The 18,215-nt window shown below is 53.7% G+C and overlaps 1 long non-coding RNA gene across 1 annotated transcript in view; it reads right to left on the bottom strand.

Moving 5' to 3' along the window:
* Positions 1 to 18,215, bottom strand: part of LOC118149725 (uncharacterized) — a 52,641-nt gene that overhangs the window by 10,458 nt on the left and 23,968 nt on the right. The window contains exon 2 of the long non-coding RNA XR_013530246.1: positions 1,183 to 1,372. This is a non-coding gene — a long non-coding RNA (uncharacterized LOC118149725). The remainder of the gene's footprint in view (positions 1 to 1,182; positions 1,373 to 18,215) is intronic.

Raw genomic sequence — 18,215 nt, 5'->3', positions numbered from 1 at the left:
TCTTGATAAATGATTTTTAAAGTACTTTAAAAGCTGAGGAGGGGTAGCTGGTGCCAGGGTGTGGAGGAAAGAATCGTTCAGGTGCGGTCTGCGCCTCACTGAGGGGTGGGAGGGGTGAGCCCCTCATTCAGCTGGGAGGCCACAAGACCCCCCCAGTGGATGAGTGGGAGAGGATACCTGCTCTTACCCAGGAATATGAGATGCTAGTGGCTTCCTTGCATGGGTTCAACTGCAATGACAGCCATTCCTCCCAGGGCGCGCTGTGTACCGGGGAAGGCGGCATGAATCACTGTGTCCACCTGCCCCTCCCAGGCTGCCTGCCCCACAGATGCCCACGGTGACGCGGAGTCCAGAAGGCTGGGATTGGAGAAAGAGTTGGGGTCCTGTGGTCATGAGGGTGGGGGCCAGGATCACTCACACTGTTGCTTGCACTCACGGTCTAGGTCACCCCACCAAAGCTTTCTGTACCCAGCTCTGTCATCAGCCCAAGCAGCCTGCTGTGCACTCCCTGACAAGGGGGAACCATCATTGAACTCCCCCAAGTCATAACCCCCTGTACCTCCGAATGTGACTTTATTTGGTGATCAAATTAAAATGAGGTTATAGGGCCAGAGGCAGTGGCTCACACCTGTAATCCCAGCACTTTGGGAAGCAGAGGCGGGCGGATCATGAGGTCAGGGGTTTGAGACCAGCCTGGCCAACACAGTGAAACCCTGTCTCTACTAAAAATACAAAAATTAGCTGAGCGTGGTGGTGCACGCCTGTAATCCCAGCTACTCAGGAGGCTGAGGCAAGAGAATTGCTTGAACCTGTGGGGTGGAAGTTGCAGTGAGCCAAGATCTCGCCACTGCACTCCAGCCTGGGCGACAGAGTGAGACTCCATCTCATGACATAAATAACTAATAAGTTAAAATGAAGTCATTAGGGCGGGCTGCAATCCAGTATGACCAGGATCTTCATAAAAAGGGGAAATTTGGACACAGACATGCCTCGAAGTGAGACGATGTGAAGAAACAGAGGGAAGGAGCACGGCCTGGACCAGGGGCCCCCTCGCCGCCCTGGGAAGGAACCAGCCTCACCCACACCTTCATCGCAGCCTCCAGAGTGAAAGAATGGTTCCCGTAGCTTAAGCCCCCCGCTGTGGTGTTTGTTAGAGCAGCCCAGGGAAATTCAAGCACTCACCTGCCAGGACTGATTCCTGCCGGCTGTGGGCAGGTGGTTGGTTGCTCGGGAGAGGCTCATTGATGCCTCTTTGTGAGTTCAGGCTTCAAGGAAGTGGGCCGTCCCTCAGCTCCCCACGGAGTCCTCTCCTCCGCCACGCCCAGCGTGGGCGTGACACCATCGACTGTCCTCATGCAAACCAAGGCACTCACTGGAAAAAAATACCAAGCCCATTCTGGTGACAGCACGATCCAATCTGGGGGACGGGATTTCTGCCTCCCGCCCCTCCAAACCCAGCTCAGGAATTTGAATAAATTGAGGCTTGCTGGAGGGTTTGTTGTTATGGAATTGGAGCAATGAGAAGGAAAAACCATGGAGATGGCTATTTTCTTCCTCTTTTTAAAAATTTAAATTAAATAGTTCATGCAGGGAATGCACACAGATTGGGAAGTATATGCTTAGAATTCAGACCTGGGCCCTACGATTCTTACTCTCACCTCCACAGTCTCACGCCGTCCGCCTTCCCGAACGAGGAATCCTTTTCGGAGCCACTTCAAGAATAGGCCACTACATGAAAGTGCCTTTAATTTTAAATCTTAAGAAATTTAGGTTGGGGGAAGAGAGGCTCCCACGGGTTTCTCCTTCTCTGTCCTGCTAAGCACGTAGCACAGAGTTTGCCCAACTCTCCTATACAGGGCTGGACAGTGAAGATTTTTGGCTCTGTTGCAATCCCTGTGCTCTGCCACTGGACAAACAGAACAGCCGTTAAGGAATATGTCAGTGCACAGGTGCGGCTGTGTTCCAATAAAGCTTTATTCACAAAAGCAGGCTGCAGTGGGATTTGGCCCAAGGGCTGTGGTTTGCCAACCCCTGATATATCTCATAAACTCAGAGGGACTCCAGTGTCCACCCGGATTCTGCTCTCTCAACCCTAGGGGAAAAAACAGTGTGACCCTGAGGTCCTGCTGGGTTTGAATCCTGCCTCAGAGGTTCTGGGTGACTCTGGGTCGGTTATGAATTTCTTTGAGACTGATTGATAAAAAGGAAATTGTCACAGGACCCCGCTTTCTGAAGCCCAGTGTGGCTGGCATGAAAAAATCATTCAGGAAGGGGACCAGGGAGGCTCTTTCCTCAGGCTGGGGAGTCGGAGGTGTGGGAGCTGGAGAAGCTGGAGAAGCTGGGAGGCAGCAGTAATTAACCAGGCGGCCCGCTGGGGACAGGAGGAAGGGATCAGCGCAGGGAGGAGGGAGCAGGCAGGGGGAGGCTCCTGGCCTCTCAGCAGTGGCGGCAGCCATCAGCCACTCTTTTTCTAGCACTTGTCTCTACTGTCTCCTCCTCTAGACTCTGCTGTTCACATGGCAGGGACGACCAGGGTCATCCTCAGGAATGTGCCCCAGTTCTCAGCACGCGGTGGGTGCTCCTAGAATCTTGATTGGATGCACAGATGGGAGACAGGAAGGCCATTTTGCACAGGGAAAGTGGGTGTCCCCGCTGTCTTGGGGTGGGGTAGGCTGGAGAAATGGGAAGGGACCAGGGAGGGAAGAGCCACAGAACCACAGGGTGCATGGCATGGACCATATTTGGATGCTAATTTTAAGAAGTTACATAAAAATACCAGGGAGCTGGGTGCGGTGTCTCACACAGAGGTGGAAGGATCACTCGAGGCCAGGAGTTCAAGACAAGCCTGGGCAACATAGTGAGACCCCATCTCTACAAAAATAAAAATAAAAATTAGCCCAGTGTAGTGGCACACCCCTGTGGTCCCAGCTACTTGGGAGGCTGAGGAGGGAGGATCGCTTCAGCCCAGGAGTTTGAGGCTACAGTGAGCTATGAATGCACTACTGTACTCCAGCCTGGGTGACAGAGTGAGACACTGTCTCAAAATAAAATACAATAAAATAAAAATGAAAAAATAGGTCGGGCACAGTGGCTCACACCTGCAATCCCAGCACTTTGGGAGGCTGAGGTGGGTGGATCACCTGAGGTCAGGAGTTTGAGACCAGCTGGCCAACATGGTGAAACCCTGTTTCTACTAAAAGTACAAAAATCAGCCAGGTGTGGTGTTGGGCACTGGTAATCCTACCTACTTGGGAGGCTGAAGCAGGAGAATCATTTGAACCCAGGAGGCAGAGTTTGCAATGAGCAGAGATGGTGCCACTGCACTCCAGCTTGGGCAACAGAGCAAGACTCCATTTCAAAAAACAAACAAACAAAAACAAAAAAAACAACTTTGTTTGAGGGCAAACCTTGCACTGTGTTCTTACCACAATCAAGGGGACATGGGGAGTGCTCTGGAGGTGCTGGGTGTATTGATTTTCCTGATCCTGGCGTTGGTTTCAGGGCTGTTTGCCTATGTCCAAACTCATCAAATTATGCATTAAATATGTGCAGATTTTTTTTTAAGACAGAATCTTGCTCCGTGTCCCAGGCTGGAGTACAGTGGCCTAACCTTGGCTCATGGCAACCTCCCTTCCCAGGTTCAAGCAATTCTCATGCCTCAGCCTCCTGAGTAGCTAGGACCACAGTGTGTGCCACCACACCCAGCGAATTTTTTTATTTTTTGTAGAGACAGGGTTTCGCCATGTTGGCCAGGCTATTGTCAAACTCCTGATCTCAAGTGATCTAACTGCCTTGGTCTCCCAAAGCGCTAGGATTACAGGCATGAGTCACTGCACCTGGCCAGATTTCAATATATTAATTATACCTCAATAAAGCTGTTTGGGGGAGAGGGGAGGGGAGGGGAGGGGAGGGGAGAGGAGAGGAGAGGAGAGGAGAGGAGAGGAGAGGAGAGGAGAGGAGAGGAGAGGAGAGGGGAGGGGAGGGGAGGGGAGGGGAGGGGAGGGGAGGGGAGGGGAGGGGAGGGGAGGGGAGAGAGCGCGCAAGTGGCACACCTAGAAACGATTTAAAAAGCATTCAAGTATCCCCAAGGGTGCATCTGCTCAGCTGGCAGTGCTCAGCCCAACAGACCAACCTCCTTCTTCACAGCAAATAATTTTACATGTCTACTGTCATCCTGAAATGAAATGCATGGAAACCTCAAAACTCCTTCTTTGACTCCATATAGTTCCCCAACTGCAATATGCAGCTGATCAGAAAGAAATAAACAGAAATGTAAAATAACGGGTTTTCCACACCTCCCTGGGGAAGAGAGAGCAGGACTGTCGTCTGCTTGCCACCATGGCCCACAGCAAACGCTGGCACCCAGCCCCAGCGTGGCACCTGGAGTACCCACCTACCTTACTCAGCCTGACCACTGGGGATGCGGTTTTCCAAAGCGTGAAAACCTGGGTTCTGAACCAAAGTTCTCAACGCAACAGTCTCCCCTCCGCTGGCAAAATCACTGCATTCCCGACAACGGATGGAGTAAAATTGTGCAGTGCACGTTTGTGTGTACAGTGATGTTTGATCCTAGGCACACACAGTTATCCACAGGTTTCTCACCTGAGTGAACATCCTCTAAGATGTCCTAAAACCTGGCAGATCCTGGCTGAAGGTCGGGGCAGGTGCCGCAGAGACTGCAGAGAACCAGGTGGCCCGGCTTCTCAGGGGCATCTTCCTGGGGAGGGGAGTGTGGGTGGGACGCAGAAGTGTTGGGCAGACCCCAGCCTGGGCCACAGGGCCATGATCTGAGGCTACACCTGTAACAGGAGCGAGGGTGGAGCTCTGGAACCGGACTTCAGGTTCAGTGTCAGCTCCACCACCTGCACCTATGGGACCTCAGACAGACACTCGGCCTCTCTGAGCTTGCTTCCTTATTGGAAAATATAGCTTCCAAGCATCTCATTTCCAGGCCTCCACGGGAAGTTTGCCTGTGCCCTTGCCTATGTCTTGCCTTACCGGCATGCTGTCCACCGTCAATGAGCCGAGGTGGGGTTTGGATTATTGCTGGTAGGAGGCTGGGGGCGAGGCCAGAAGCCTGGAGGCCATTTGAGGATCATAGTTGAGTCAGGTAGGAAGCTGCTGGAGAGAGAGATCTCAGAACACGACTTCCGCAAATATAGAACTGAAGGTATTGGCCGGGCGCGGTGGCTCATGCCCATAATCCTAGCACACTGGGAGGCCGAGGCAGGTGGATCACTTGAGGTTAGGAGTTCAAAACTAGACTGGCCAACATGGTGAAACCCCGTCTCTACTAAAAATACAAAAAAATTATCCTGGTGTGGTGGTGGGCACCTGTAATCCCAGCTACTCGGGAGGCTGAGGCTGGAGAATTGCTTGAACCTGGAAGGCAGAGGCTGCAGGAAGCTGAGATCACGCCACCGCCCTCCAGCCAGGGTGACAGCACGAGACTCCATTTCAAAAACTAAAAAAAAGAACTGAAGGTATTAAAATGGTCTTGAGAAGTCATGAGTCTTTCCAGGCCCAGCACAGCCCTACGGTGGGTCTCAGCCGAAAAACAACCTGGATCTGGGCTTCCAGGACGTCCCCTGGCCCCTGCCTCATCCATCTTCCCTCTGCTGACGCTGCTCTAATCTGCTCAGCACCTCTGGTTCGATTTAAAAAAAAATCCTGTCTGCCCCCACCGGGGCAGAACAGGGCAGAATGAGCCCCCAGGGCAGAACAGGCCTCACCAAGCGCGGCCGTCCTTCTGTGGGTCACAAAGCAGCTTAAAGCTCCAGTAATAGATGGCCTTGTCCAGGTTGGAGAGTGTGACTCAGAAGAAAAATGAAGCCGGGTGTGAATGGCATTCAGACAAGGAAAAGGCAGCCCCTGCCCGACCCAGCATTGTTCCCAACGGCCTTGCCTCTGTTGCTGGACAGCAGTCAGCCTCACGTAATGACGGTGCCCATCTTTACCACCCCCTTCCCCAGTTTCCAGGTGAGGCCGTCACAGGCGCTGTGAGCACCTGGTGCTACACTGTCACCTGCTCCTGAGGGCACCATGGAAGTCACACCGGGCTGGCAGGACACGGCCACCAAGCTGGCCCCATCCTGGACTCATCTCCTCAGAAGGGAGCAACTAGGAGCCCAGGACTAAGGCCACATAAGGGGCAGCCACCCGGCATTTAATAAACAAGCTTTGGGCTGCCTCTGTGCCCGCAGCTTCTGACTGTAAGATTTCAATCTTCTTCAGCCAATAAGTGAATGAATGACTTCATTCATTCAATAAATATCTATCAAATTCCTGGTAGGTGTCAGTCCGTGAGCTCAAAGCTGAGCAAATGAAGGAGGGAAGGAGAACCGGCCTCCATGCTTGGAGCAAACTCACGCCGATCACAATGTAGACCCCTGGCATTTTCCAGCGGCGGCTCCTCCTTCCTCCTCACCACTGGGAGGGCCAAGGGCTCCACAGACACAGGGCGGTCTCTGGCCAGGGTGGCTGGCCTCCACCACCAAGTGTTCCTGAGCTCTGGAATATGGACTCACATGGCCTCAGGGACAGCCACTGACCGGCAAATGAGCCTGGAGGATTTTTGCCCAAAAAGAGCTGGGTTCATCCCAGCTTTCCCAGAGAGTTCAGGGCAGGAAGAACTCTGGGCTTCACCAGGTGTACCCGGAGCCCCACTGATGGGCATGAAGAGACCCAGGATGGGAAGGGACTTGTCCAAGTTCACTGTGGAACGAGGGGCAGGCTCTGAAACTCCCAGGCCTTGTTAGAGCAGGGAATTTGGGCTCAGACCAGAAGGCCAGAAGACGGCTGCCTTTGAGGGTCTCCTCTCTGGGCAGGAGACTGTGCAGATGCGTCCACATGGAATGTCCTGCCCCTCAGTGTCCAGTGTTTGGCACCGAGCTCTGTCACTGCTGCTGGGTGTGTGGCCTCCTTTGTATGTGTATCTAAGGGGCATTGCCCCAGGGGCTTCTGTGTGCCTGCAGGCAGGACCTAGAACCCTTCCTCTTGTTCTGGGGAATTTCTCCACTCCAAGGGGAACTCTCTGGATTGCAAGGGACTAAGGCTCAAGGGCTGTCTGAGTTCCCCTTCCCCAGCTGGCTGGAGTGGGCTTTGGCCACATATGGGCTTGCAACTGCCACTGGGCAGCCTCTGAGAAACTCCCTAAAAATGATGAGACTTCCCCCCGCACGGGGAGTTCACACCAATTCTTCTTCCCCGGAGACTCTTGCCAACAAGGGAAGGTGCCAGTTTACAGTGAGGGGTCCGAGGATGTGGGCAGCAGGTCCCGCTGGGGACTCTGGGTGGGAAGGTGACGGTTCACAGTGAGGGGTCCGAGGATGTGGGCAGCAGGTCCCGCTGGGGACTCTGGGCTGGAAGGTAACGGTTCACAGTCAGGGGTCTGAGGATGTGGGCAGCAGGTCCCACTGGGGACTCTGGGTGGGAAGGTGACAGTTCACAGTCAGGGGTCTGAGGATGTGGGCAGCAGGTCCCGCTGGGGACTCTGGGCAGCGGGACCTTGAGACACTGCCGTGGCCACAGCATTAGTACCAGACCACCAAGGGTGTCCTGGACACTGCTGAGCTGCTGACCCCAACATTGCAGCAGACACTACCTTGTCCCCTCCCACCCCCCAGCAAAAAGATGCCAAGCCCTTCGAGGTCTGCCTGAGCTCAGCACTGGAGCGGCGTGTTTTCTTAGGCACAGAGACAGCTCTGGTGGGGATGTTAAAACAGTGCAGCTGCCATGGAAAGCCATCTGGCAGTTCCTCAAATAGTTCAGCCCCGAGTCATCACATTTCGCACCCCCTACTTCTGCTGGATACCTACCCGAGGAAATGGAAAACATCTGTCCCATAAAAGCCTGCACATGAATGCTCACAGAAGCCATGTTCACAATAGCCAAAAGGCAGAAGCAACCCAATCACATGATGAATGATTCAACAAAATGTGCTCTATCTATATGGTGGCATATTACTCAGTCATGAAAAGGAATGGATCCTTACACATGCCACAGTGTGGATGAGCCTTGAAAACATCACGCTGAAGAAAAGAAGCCAAACCCCAAAGACAAATATTGTGTGATTCAATGTGCATGAAATGTCCAAATCATAGACACAGAAAACCTGAGCGCTGAGGGGATGGAAGGATTGGGGGTTGACAGGTAGGGGTTCAGGAGTGATGAAAATGTTCTAAAACGCTGTGGCGATGGCGGCACAACTCCGTGAATCTACTCACTGCTTTGGCCTGCGGACTCTGAATGGATGGATTGTACGGTACGTGAACGGTATTTCAATACAACAAAAAAAAGTTAATGTAGAACAACCGGAACCTGCCGATACAACTAGAGGGTCTTGGATCTCAGGACTCTGTAGAACTGGCAGCATCAATGAGAGCTGACCATGCACAGCCATGACTTCAGGCCCCACTCCCAGGATGCAACAGGTTCACACCTGTACGTTTGTTCGCCAAGAGACACGTATGAGAATATTCACAGCAGCATGAACGGTGGCAGCCCTAACCTGGGAGCAACCCACACAGATGAATAAATGGACTTGGTCTATTTGTACCATGGAACACCAGGGAATATTATGCAGCAATGAACATGGATGAACTAAAACAACATATAACAGTATGCGTGACTTGCACGGCTATGGCAGTGGCTGGAAGAAGCCAGGCGCACAGAAAGTACACGCTGTTTCATTTCACTTCTGTAAATCTCAGACTTAAATCTTTTTTTTTTTTTTTTGAGATGAAGTTTCACTCTGTCAGCCAGCCGGAATGCAGAGGCTCGAACTTGGCTCACTGCATCCTCCGCCTCCTGGGTTCAAGCAATTCTCCTGCCTTAGCCACCCAAGTAGCTAGGATTACAGGCATACACCACCACCCCTGGCTAACTTCTGTATTTTTGGCAGAGACAGGGTTTCACCATGTTGGCCAGGCTGGTCTCAAACTCCTGATCTCAAGTGATCTGCCTGTCTCAGCCTCCCAAAATGTTGGGGTTACAGGCGTGAGCTCCTGAGCCCGGCCTAATCTCGAAGATAAAGCTGATGAATGGTCAGATTAATGGTTACTGTCAGGGAGTGGACAGTCTAGGAGGAGACATAAAAGAGGCTTCCGGGGGCTGGTAATGCTCTATTTCTCAGCCTGGGTGCTGTTCCATGGCTGTATTCACCAGTGCAAATTCAGCTAATGGTGCATGTATGACATGGGCAATTTTCCCATGTATGCCATACTTCCATTAACACTCTACTAGTAAAGATATGTGGGCCGGGCGTGGTGGCTCAAGCCTGTAATCCCAGCACTTTGGGAGGCCGAGGCGGGTGGATCACAAGGTCAAGAGATCGAGACCATCCTGGTCAACAAGGTGAAACCCCGTCTCTACTAAAAATACAAAAAATTAGCTGGGCATGGTGGCACGTGCCTGTAATCCCAGCTACTCAGGAGGCTGAGGCAGGAGAATTGCCTGAACCCAGGGGGCAGAGGTTGCGGTGAGCCGAGATCGTGCCATTGCACTCCAGCCTGGGTAACAAGAGCAAAACTCCGTCTCAAAAAAAAAAAAAAAAAGATATGTTTGGGCACATAATGAAAGAAAGCAACCCACTGTCCTTCAGTGGATGAACAGATCAGGAGTGGTCCATCTGATCTGATCAATGGAACACCATTCAGCTGCAAGAAGAAACGAAGCTCAGACACGTACAACATGGATGAGCCCGGAAAACAGCACGCAAAGAGGAGGAAGCCACACACACAAAGCCACACCATGTGTGATTTCACTTACAGAAAATGGCCAGCACAGGTTAAAAAAAAAAAAAAAAAAAAGGTGGCCAGGGAAGAGAGTACAGGGAGGAACTGCTCATGGGGACAGAGTTCCCGTGTGGGACGATGAAAAGTTCTGGAATTAAATAGCGGTCACGGGGCAACAACTCTGTGAACACACTAAATGCACACGGTGAAACAGAAAAAGATGATTAATTTAATTTTTATTTATTTATTTTTTTGAGACAGAGTCTTGTTCTGTCACCCAGGCTGGAGTGCAGTGTCATGATTTCAGCTCACTGCAACCTCCACCTCAAGCAATTCTCATGTCTCAGCCTCCCGAGTAGCTGGGACTACAGGCACCTGCCACCACGCCTGGCTAATTTTTGTATTTTTAGTAGAGACGGTGTTTCACCATGTTGCCCAGGCTGTTCTTGAACTCTGGAGCTCAGGTGATCTCCCTCCCTCGGCCTCCCAAAGGGCTGGGATTACAGGCATGAGCCGCCTCACCCGCCTAATTCCAGCTTAATTCTATGTTGATAAGGAAGTTAATGCAAGTGCCCACGGTAAGAAGGAGCAGGGCCCCTCATGGACAGGCCGCTCTTGATAACTCCTCGGTGTGTATTTTTATTTGGGGTCCTCACTGTCTGCCAGGTTCTAGGATAAGCCCCTTTCCCACTGCCTTAGTCCATTTTCTGTGGCTTACAACAGAATACCTGAAACTGGGAAATTTACAAAGCAAAGGATTTGATTTCTTACAGTTATGGAGTCTGAGAAGTTCAAGGTTGATGGGAGCCTTCTTGCTGGTGGGAGCCCTCTGTGGTGCCCAGAGGTGGCACAGAGGCTTAGAGTGTGAGCTCAAGTGTTTCTAATAAAACCCCAGTCCAGTGTCCATAAGAACTCATTCCTCTAAAAACCCATTAACATAGGAATGGCACGGTCCTCATGGTCCAATCACCTTTTTTTTTTTTGAGACAGAGTTTCACTCTTGTTGCCCAGGCTGGAGTGCAATGGTACCAACTGAGCTTACTGCAACCTCCGCCTCCTGGATTCAAGTGATTCTCCTGCCTCAGCCTCCCAAGTAGCTGGGATTACAGGCATGTGCCATCACACTCTGCTAATTTTGTATTTTTAATAGAGACAGGTTTTCTCCATGTTGGTCAGGCTGGTCTTGAACTCCCGACCTTAAGCGATCCACCTGACTCAGCCTCACAGAGTGCTGGGATTACAGGAGTGAGCCATCACACACAGCCTGACCCACTCACCTCTTAAAGGCCCACCTTGGGGCCTTTAACTTGGGTGCATTGGGGATTACGTTTCAACAAGTATTTCAGAGGGACAGACATTCAAACCACAGCACCTACAATCTCACATTTCATTCTAGACACTGTCCTGAAGGCACTGCTGTCACCACCCTCGTTTTACAGAGGAGGAGTCTGATGCCCAAAGATGCCAAGCTTCCTGTTCAGTCACAGAGGGCAGAGCAGGACTTGAACGATTCTGCCAAAGGCCACACTCTAGCTGGGCCGGGCTGCCGCCGCTCCTGGTCTATGCAGATGCCTGACTTCCTACGACCCATGGCAGATTGGCACTAGGGCTCCTCAAAGGCCACACTCTAGCTGGGCCGGGCTGCCACCGCTCCTGGTCTATGCAGATGCCTGACTTCCTACGACCCATGGCAGATCGGGACTAGGGCTCCTCAAAGGCCACACTCTAGCTGGGCCGGGCTGCCGCCGCTCCTGGTCTATGCAGATGCCTGACTTCCTACGACCCATGGCAGATCGGGACTAGGGCTCCTCAATCCACAGCTTGCCTGGAGTGGCAGCAGGTGAGCCACTTGCTGACAGGTAGCAAGAAGATGGCTGGTGCAGAACAGCACCTCCCCACCAAAGCCTTCTCCTGAGGGAAGCCCACAACAGGGACAGGGAGGAGGGTGGGACATGAGCCAATTCTTTAAAATAAGTGCCCCTACACACACACACACACACACTGATAAGAACACTGAGGGCCATGGCAGCGTTGAGTTCATGGACACACACACACACGCACACACACACACATACACACACCCCAATAAGGACACTGAGGGCCGTGGCAGCGTTGAGTTCATGAACACACACACACACACACACACACGCACCCCGATAAGGACACTGAAGGCCGTGGCAGCGTTGAGTTCATGGACACACACACACACACGCACCCCGATAAGGACACTGAAGGCCGTGGCAGCGTTGAGTTCATGGGGACACACACACACACACACACACACACCCCAATAAGGACACTGAGGGCCGTGGCAACATTGAGTTCATGGACACACACACGCACCCCAATAAGGACATTGAGGGCCATGGCAGCGTTGAGTTCATGGGGACACACACACACACACACACACACACACACGCGTGCACCCCAATAAGGACACTGAAGGCCGTGGCAGCGTTGAGTTCATGGACACACACACACACACACACACACACACACACATGGCTCCTGCCTCCTTCCCTTTGATTCCCACAGCAGCCCTGGAAACAGGTCCTAGTGTTTTCTCCATTTTACAGCTGAGGAAACTGAGGCCCAGGCTGCCACACAGAGTGGGGATTCCAGCCAGAATCGGACTGCCAAGCCCCCACGTGACACCACCTGCCCACAGGGAACCTGAGCCTGAGCAGTCCCCTGCGACGACAAGTTCAGGTCAACACAGCAAGACGTGGAGCCCTCCCCAGGCGGCAGGTTACATAACGAGAGGGACAAGCCAAGCTGCAGGCTGCAGGTCATGTGTAAAACAAAGGCTCCGTCATTCCTCACAGGTGCTGATAGGTGTTTGGAGGCCACCCCTGTGAGGACCAAGCTGGCAGGTTTCCGGAGAGGCCACTGGTGTTTGGAGGCCACCCCTGTGAGGAACAAGCTGACAGGTTTCCAGAGAGGCCACCGGCCTCCTGGCCGGAACTGCAGATGCCCTGCAGGGCTGGGCATGGCTGTGTGTGGAAGCGGCGGCTGGGGGCCGAGCTGGCCCCATCCTGGACTCACCTCCAGCAGGGAGCAACTAGGAACTAGGACTAAGGCCACAGCAAGAGGCAGCCACCTGGGCAGGAGCTAGCCACGGGCCACGGGAGCTTTTTCAGACCTGGGTTCATGCCCACGAACAATTGGCCCTCACAGACCCGGGCCTTGCCTGGCCCCAGGAAGGTTTATTAGTCATTCAACAAGTAGTTACTGGTGTTGTGATGGTCAGTGTTATGCGTCAAATTGGCTGGGCACCTACATATTTATCAAACGTTATTCTGGATGTTTCCATGAGGGTGTTTTGGGGTGAGAGGAACATTTTGATTGGTGGACTTTGAGTAAAGCAGGCCACCCTCCAGAATGTGGGCTCCATCCAGTTAGTTGAACAGAAAACGAAGAAGAAAAAACTGATATTCGCCAAGCAAGAAGCAATTCTGCCAGCAAACGGATTCAGACCTGAGCTACAACTGACGTCCCCCAGGTTGCCAGACTCATGGCCCACCCTGCAGACCGTGCAGTTCCACAGTTCCTTAAAATAAATGCCCCCCCACATACACACACGCATGCACAACCCACACATGTAAACACACATGCACATGCATGTGTGCACACACATGCAGACACATGCACACACGTGTATGCACAGACCGTGCAGTTGTCAGCCTCTACAACCACTCACCACAGTTCCTTAAAATAAATGCCCCCCCCCACACACACGCATGCACAACCCACACATGTAAACACACACGCACATGCACGTGTGCACACACATGCAGACACGCGCACACACGTGTATGCACAGACCGTGCAGTTGTCAGCCTCTACAACCACTCACCACAGTTCCTTAAAATAAATGCCCCCCCACACACACACGCATGCACAACCCACACATGTAAACACACACGCACATGCACGTGTGCACACACATGCAGACACGCGCACACACGTGTATGCACAGACCGTGCAGTTGTCAGCCTCTACAACCACTCACCACAGTTCCTTAAAATAAATGTCCCCCCCCACACACACACGCATGCACAACCCACACATGTAAACACACACGCACATGCACGTGTGCACACACATGCAGACACGCGCACACACGTGTATGCACAGACCGTGCAGTTGTCAGCCTCTACAACCACTCACCACAGTTCCTTAAAATAAATGCCCCCCACATACACACACACATATGCATGCACACAGCCACACGTGTAAACACACATGCACATGCACATGTGCACACACATGCAGACACGCGCACACACGTGTATGCACAGACCGTGCAGTTGTCAGCCTCTACAACCACTCACCACAGTTCCTTAAAATAAATGTCCCCCCACACACCCACACGTGTAAGCACACACGCACATGCATGCGTGCACAAATGCACACACGCACACACATGCACCCACATGCAGACACACACACGCATGTGTATGCACACATGCATGTGTGCACACATACATGCGCACACACGTACACATGTACTCTTTTGGTTCTGCTTCTCCAGAGAACCCCAATACAGACACCTACTGTCTGGAAGGGCTGGAACTCAGAGTGGTCACCCAGCCCCTAAGGCCTTAGTCCACCCTGTCTATTAAAGGTGGGTAACAGCGTCAGATCTTCAAGTGCGTTGCAAGATTAAACAGGACAGGACAGGCGCAGTGGTTCACGCCTGTAATCCCAGCACTTCAGGAGGCCGAGGTGGGATCACTTCAGATCAGGTGTTCAACATCAGCCTGGCCAAAATGGGGAAACACTTTCTCTACTTTAAGAATACAAACATTAGCCAGGTATGGTGGTGGGAGCCTGTAATACCAGCTACTCAGGAGGGTGAGGCAGGAAATCACCTGAATCTGGGAGGCAGAGGTTGCAGTGAGCAGGGATCATGCCACTGTATTCCAGCCTGGGTAGCAGAGTGAGACTCCCTCTCAAAAAAAAAAAAGAAAGAGAAAAAAGGCCAAACAGAACAGAGCAGCTGCAAGGGCTTTCTTGCCAGAGGCCAAGGCTGCCTGTCTTTCTCGCCGGGAGGCCAAGGCTGCCTGTCGTTCTCGCCGGGAGGCCAAGGCTGTCTGCCAGGTGCAGGCTCCTCTGGAACCGCTGTGCGACCTAGACCACAGGACTGCACCTCTCTGGGCTTGCATTTCCTTGTCTGTGAAATGCGGTGGTGATAGTTTGACCTTGTGGGTAGCGATCCAGTGAGGACCAAACAGAAGCAAATGTGTACACTGGGTGTAGGGCTGTGCCCTCTGGATAGAAATCTGTAGTCAAGCCAGGGACCTCGTGCATCCCAATCACCTGGGAGCTTGTCTAAAAATGCAGGTTGCTGAGCCCCTTCTGACCCTTCTGACCCACTGGGTTTCAGTCTCTGGGTAACAGAGCCTGGGATCTGCATCTGAAGCACATCTCCGGGTGACTAGGAGGCACTTTTTATAAAGGGGCAGCTCCCACTCTGCAGGCCGACAGGGCAACGCTCTCTTCACAGGCAGCAGCGGGCCTCTGACCTGGGCAGAGCTGAGTTGGGCTGGAGCTGAGTTCTCAGCCACAAACAAAGATTGCCTGATAATGAGCTACCTCATTACTTCCCAGACTGGCACCCCCCTCTGCCACCATCTGCCATCTCACCTGTCACCTGGCACGGCCCCCATCCTCTCACCCGCAGGAAGCGGGGCCTGCTGCCTTAAACCTCCTTCCACCAAACCATGCCTGCCTCTGCTCCCACAGGGGCAGGGGTCCTGCACCAAGGCCGGGCCACAGACACGGGCTGGGGGTCTGGATGGGGGGCTGAGCAGCTGGCTCCCCTGGGCAGGTTTTCAGCCATGGCTCATTGGCTGATATTGAATTTATCAGGCAGGAAACAGGGTTACAGAGTGCAAAGGCCATGAGGTGCAAACATGCCTGCCCCAGCTCCAAGCTCGCTTACTTCCTACATTGCTTCAGCTCTGTCCAGCGTGCCATGGTGCCGCCAAGAAACGACATGTCCCCAGCCTTCTCTGTGGCTGGCAGGGCGATGTGCCCAGGGCTGCCAGTGAGACCTGCAGGTCAGCGTGGAGGCTTCTGGAAGCGCCCTTCCCTCTGCTGCACCGAGCACCGCTCTCCCTAAAACCTGGACCGCCTCATGACTTTAGCGGTGGAGCCACCGTCGTGAGGTCAAGACGACAGGAGCAGATGAGGCTGCTGCTCCAGTGGAGCTGCTGCCCTGGCCAGGACTGCTTGTGTCTGGATGCCACCGGTCCCGGGGCGAAACGCGCGCCTTTGCGCACTGGGCCCTGTGTCTGGTTCTGTTCCCCACAGCCACGCAGCACCAGGTGGCTCAGGATTAAAGTGAGAATGACGTGAGACGTGTCCCTCGCAGCCCTGTCCCACCCCCGGCTTCCTAGAGGCCAGCAATATGACCAGTTCCGCGGGGTCTTTCCGGAAATCCTGGACGCACAGACAACCGCATGATTACATGTTGTTTTGCTTTTGTGACAAATGGTGGCACAGAGCACTCAGACCACGCTGTCTGCCCTTGCACCTTCTCCCGACAACGCACCTAGACGTCCTCCGCAGGGGCAGTCACACCGGCTGCGCATCACTGCGCGGTGTCAGTGACCTTGGTCGGTTTAACCAGTCCTCTGACGATGGTCGTTTCCAATCCTTACAAGCAAACGCTTTGGCAAAGATTCTCAAAGGTACTGTTTGGACAGATGTTGACTAAAGACGAAGGCACCCCGTGAAAACCAGGCTGTGAGGCTCAGCCGCAAACCCAGCGAGGAGGCGCCTCTTCTGGTTTCCTTCCCTAACTAGGCCGCAGCTTGGCCTTGCCTCTGGGCTTGACCCTCCCCAAGCGCAGGCCCGCCCCAGGGTTGGTCCCACCGTCTGGACTTCCCTTAGCACCCAGGAGGCCTGGCTCCACCCTACTTGGCCCTGCCCACAGGAGACCAGGCTCCTCCCTCAAGTGTGGCCCCACCTCCAGGAGTCCTGGCCCAACCCAAAGGCCTGGCCCTGCCCCTTGAGGTCTGGCTTCTCCTCCAGGCCTGGCTCTACCCCCAAGATATTGGCACCTGCCCTGGTCCTAGCCCCACCCCTAGGAGACGGGGTTCCACCGCAAAGAGATCTGGTTCCCTCCGCAGTCATGGCCTCATCTCCAAGCATGGCACCACCCCTAGGAGACCTGGCCTCACCCCTTGAGGTCTGGGTCCTGCTCCAGGCCTGGTTCAACCCCCAGGAGACCTAGTTACACCTCAAGAAAATCTGGCTTGTCTCCCCAGTTAAGGCCCCAAGCCCAGGGCACGTGGGTTCTCTGCAGGAGCCTGGCTCCGCCCCCATGCCTAGCCCCACCCCAGGCAGCCTGGCTCCAACCCCAGGAGACCTAGTTACACCCCAAGGATATGGCTGCTCCCCCAATAATGGCCCCGCCCCCTGGCTTCCTCCCTGGCTTGGCCCCGCCCCCAGGCTGTCCTAGTTCCTGGGCTGCTGAAACTGCCTGCCTGCTGCTCTTTTAGTCCCCACTCCCGCCCCCTTCTCACTCCCCATCCATGCCATTCACTCAAAACCCTCCAGAGACATTGCGCCCCCAGGGTGAGGACCAAGCCCGAAGACTGGAACTGGGGCTTTGGGGGACTTGCCTCCTGGCTTTTCTGTGACGACACACGTGCTGCTTCCAACCTCGCCTCGCTGCTGCTCCCACTGCTCAGACTGCCTCCACCCCGCAGACCCTGCTTCCAACGCAGGCCAGGTATCTGTTCCCCCGGCCCCCGGGCCCCCAGCCAGAGCTGGCCACTCCTCTGTCGCCCGGTGTCCCCTGCCCCCCACACAGCTTACAATTCTAAGAGCTGGCAGCATCGACTGCGAGCCTGCATTTTGCTCCGCGCGTTTCCTGGCGTCCTCTCCATCCTCAAACTGCTCAGGGAGGCCAGACCATTGTTACTGCTGCCCCAGAAGAGGACATGGGGGCGGTTCGTATCCGTGTCCCCTGGGCTCGGCACGTGGGTTTTGTTGGTTGAAAGAATGTGTAGATGGGGTGGACAAAGGAGGAAAAAGAGGCAAAGACAATTCCAGTTTCCATGGCAACGGAAAGGCTACAGGACCATGAACACAGGGGAGGAGGAGGGAGGCGCCCTGGGGAGCAGGACCAACCGTGGAATTTCAAGGTCCAAGGGACGTAGATTTCCTGTAGTCCAGAAGTTCTCACCTGGAGTCAGGTTCACCCCCCATGGAGGCATTATGGGTTGTTATTTTGCTTAGCAGGTGGCTGCTACTGACATGCAATGGATTGAGACCAGGAATATGGCAACATGTCCTGCAGTGCACAGGGCAGCCCCAAAACAGTTATCCAGCCCAAAATACCAACAGAGCAGAAGCTGAGAAGTCCTGATGGAGTTCAACCCCGTTCTGGGTAAAATTTTCTCTAGAACATCCTCCAGCCCTCACCAGAGCTTCTTTCAGTCCTTGCTTAACCACTTCCAGTGATGG

This window comes from Callithrix jacchus, chromosome 20, assembly GCF_049354715.1.
Source record: "Callithrix jacchus isolate 240 chromosome 20, calJac240_pri, whole genome shotgun sequence".
NCBI classification, from domain to species: Eukaryota; Metazoa; Chordata; class Mammalia; order Primates; family Cebidae; genus Callithrix; species Callithrix jacchus.
Note: the sequence above shows the minus strand (reverse complement) of the source record. Positions and strands in the feature narration are given on the sequence as shown.